The following is a 3,838-nucleotide window of genomic DNA, read 5'->3' on the forward strand; positions in this document are numbered from 1 at the left end:
ATATGGAGAATTGGGAGGATGAATATGAGACACTAAGGGAGATGTTTCAAAAAGTAAGGGAGGCATTTAAGGGAAATAAAGAAGCAGAGAATTGGTTAGCTTGCAAAAAAAAGAAAGAGAAAAGATGAATGAGAAGCAAGAGAAACAAGGAGATAATATTGAAAAGGAAATAATTGGAAAAAAAGATAAAGATGGTTACACTGGGTTCAATAGAAAAAATGGAATAAGATGAAATATACTGCTAATAATTAAAAAGATGAGGGGAAATTTTGAGAAATATACTTGATAAATGAAACAAAGACCGGGGACTCCATAGTGGAAAATATAAAATTGAAAATGAATACAGCAATAGAGAGGGATGAAGGAAGGAGAAGAGAGATGGAAGAAGGAAGGAGAGAGAGGGAAGGAAGAGAAGGGAGGAAGGAAGGGAAGGGAAATTAGAGTAGGAGTGAGGGTAAGTGTTATGTATGTATCTATTTTGTGCGGGAAATTCAAATGCAAGCATGCTTGTGATTGGTTAACGGTTGTTTCTGAACTGTATATAAGAAGGGCTGTTGCCTGTGTTTCTTTGCTGAAGTCTCACCCTGAATTAAAGAGCTGTTGTCACTAGCTTGCTTGTGCCTCTCGTTATTCCCATGCTACAACATTGGCGACGAAGGTGGGATTGAGGCCACAAGAAGCAAAGCAAAAAGAGCTTTGAGTTTCAGCCAGGGTGACGAGCGGGCTACGGAGACATACTGCAATGTCTGCCTACGTTCCGCCAAAACACTTCAAACCGACCCGAGAGAAGTGGGGGTCATATTTGACCAGGTTCAAGTGTTCCCTGGAAGCAAGCGAGATGCAAGGGCTCTCAGCGAACCGAAAAAGAGCTCTCTTCCTGAGCCACTGTGGGCCAGACGTTTTCGAGATGGCCGAATCTCTCTGTGAACCAACTCCGGTTCAGACGGCCCCTGGAACATCCTGCAAGCAAACCTGAGAGCCCACTACGCTCCCGTTCCTTCGAAGTTTGTACAACGCTACGAGCTCCGGCAACGAGTACAAAGAGAAGGAGAACCGGTCAGCGCATATGTGGCTGCCCTTCGAAAAGCCGCAACGCATTGCGACTACCGGGATCTAGACGACGCACTCCTGGAACAGTTGATTTGTGGCGTGAGAGACACTTGGTTACAGAGGCGCCTGCTCGCGAAGCCAGACTTGACATTAGCCGGTGCGCTTGATGAAGCAAGAGAGCACGAAGCATCCATTAAGGCTTCCGAAGCGCTGCAACATCCACAGTCGGGCAAAGAAGGCCCAAAGTCAACACCTGTTCATCGAGAGGAGGCGCGGACCAGTATGGAAGAAGAGTCAGACGAGGACGTCTTCCACACTGATAAAAAGAAGGGCAAGCAAAGTCATCGCCGAGAAAACTGCTCGAGTTGCGGTGGAGCTCACGAGAGACAATCCTGTAAATACCGAGATGCCATTTGCAGGCATTGTGAAAAGAAGGGCCATTTGGCTAGAGTCTGTAGAGCTCATTTTCCTAGAAATAACAAGTCACGTGACCATCACAACCAACCAGAACTGACACGTTCAAATCAGCCAACCAGAGATGGCGACGCGAGAAAATGGCGCGAGAATCAAAAGCGAGAGACCTACAGCACGAGAATTGGCCAAGCCAGCACGTCTGTAGAGGAAAAGGTCTACACGAGAGTAGAGATTGAAGGAAGACCATGCGACATGGAAATCGACACCGGGTCTGCCCTCTCAATCATGTCCTGGGCAACGCTTAAATCACTTCTACCGAAGTTCCAGAGAAGCCAGCTTTCATGGCAACGAGTTCGCCTCCACAACTACCAAGGAAATCGAGTTCCTGTGGAAGGCGTAGGCACGTTCCGGGTCACCTACGGCGAGTTCCAGAAAGAGCTTCCCCTGATCATCGTCAGCAAGTCGCTGCCAAGCCTCCTGGGCCTAGCTTGGTTTCGAGCCCTCGGCATGGGCTTCACGGGTGTTCACAGCCTCGGCAGACCGTCTCTAAAGGACAGCCTCCTGCATGAGTTCCAGGACGTTTTCAAAGAGACGCTAGGCAAGTAAGTACTATTTCTTTTAATCTAGACCCTAATGTAGCCCAGATTAGGTTAAAGGCAAGACGAGTACCATTTGCCCTAAAACCAAAAATAGACGCAGAACTTGACAAACTGATCAAGCAAGGGGTGCTAATTCCTGTAGATCACGCAAAGTGGGAAACCCCAATAGTCATGCCAGTCAAGTCAGACGGATCAATCAGAATTTGCGCTGATTATAAATGCACGATCAATAAGGCGCTCCAACAGAGCGCGTACCCAGTCCTGATCGTCCACCATTTACTTCATTCCCTGGGCCCTGGCAAAATATTCACTAAGTTAGACCTTGCGCAGGCGTACCAGCAGCTGCCGGTAGATGATGCTACGGCAGAATCACAAACTATAGTAACGCACAGAGGTGCATTCAAATGCACTAGACTGCAGTTTGGGGTTAGCATTGCACCAGGGCTCTTCCAAAGCACTATGGAGCGCCTTCTACAAGGACTTCCGGGGGTTGTACCCTATTTTGACGATGTCCTCATTAGTGGCCAGAATGAGGCTCAGCTTGGAGAAAGAATTAGGCTAGTGCTCACCAGATTTAGAGAAGCGGGACTAAAGCTCAAAAAGTCCAAATGTAAAATTGCGGTACCGTCCGTAGAATTTCTGGGCTACCGAATTGACGGCACGGGCATTCACCCCACAGAGAGCAAAGTAAGGGCCATCCAAAATGCACCCACACCAAAGTCAAAGGCCGATTTACAGGCATTCCTGGGATTTCTGAACTTTTATACCATGTTCCTCAAAGACAAGGCCACCATTGCAGAACCATTACACAGATTGCTAGGAAAAAACGTTCCTTGGGTTTGGGGCAAGACTGAAGCAGCCGCGTTTAAGGCTGTCAAAAAACTTTTGTCGGAAGACAGTTTTCTGATCCAATACAATTCGGAATTGCCGCTTGTTCTTGTCTGCGATGCATCCCCTTTTGGAGTGGGCACCGTATTGAGCCATAGACTACCAAATGGGTTAGAGGCGCCCATTGCATATTACTCTCGCACCCTGTCCGGTGCTGAACGAAATTACAGCCAGCTGGACAGGGAAGCATTAGCGGCTGTGGCGGGGGTCAAAAAATTTCACGAATATTTGTTTGGCCGGACTTTTGAACTTATAACAGACCATCAGCCATTGTTGGGACTTTTGGCTAGCGACAAACCAACCCCGGCTGCTCTTTCCCCCCGGATGACCAGGTGGTCTATTTTCCTGGCCGCTTATTCGTATCAACTAAACCACTGACCGGGCCGGACCTTGGGCCATGCTGACACCCTCAGCCAATGCCCCTTGCCCGAGCTGTTGGAAAACCCGACACCGGAAGCCCCTGTCTTATTGCTCGATGTTGTGTCCCTGGGGCCTCTCTCGTCTGGCGAAGTGGCAAGGGCCTCTACCAAAGACACTGTTTTACGTACTGTTATGGGCTGGGTCATGAGGGGTTGGCCAACTACAATGGACAATGGGGATTTTCAAGTGTTCTTTACAAAAAAGAATGAGTTGTCTATGCTGGGGGGCTGTTTATTGTGGGGCGATAGGGTGGTTATTCCCTCACGATTATGGCTTCGGGTGATGGAATTGCTACATGAGGGGCACCCTGGGATAGTCAGAATGAAGGGTCTGGCTCGGAGTTATGTGTGGTGGCCACAACTTGACCGGGACGTCACAGAATGGGTAGGGAAATGCAGGCCTTGCCAGGAATCCTGGCCGGATCCCCCTGTAGCTCCCATTAGAGAGTGGGAGAAGCCTAAGGGACC

The sequence above is a fragment of the Pituophis catenifer genome, unplaced genomic scaffold, assembly GCF_029215685.1.
Source record: "Pituophis catenifer annectens isolate HBS135680 unplaced genomic scaffold, rPitCat1.0.hap2 SCAF_5, whole genome shotgun sequence".
Lineage (NCBI taxonomy): Eukaryota > Metazoa > Chordata > Lepidosauria > Squamata > Colubridae > Pituophis > Pituophis catenifer.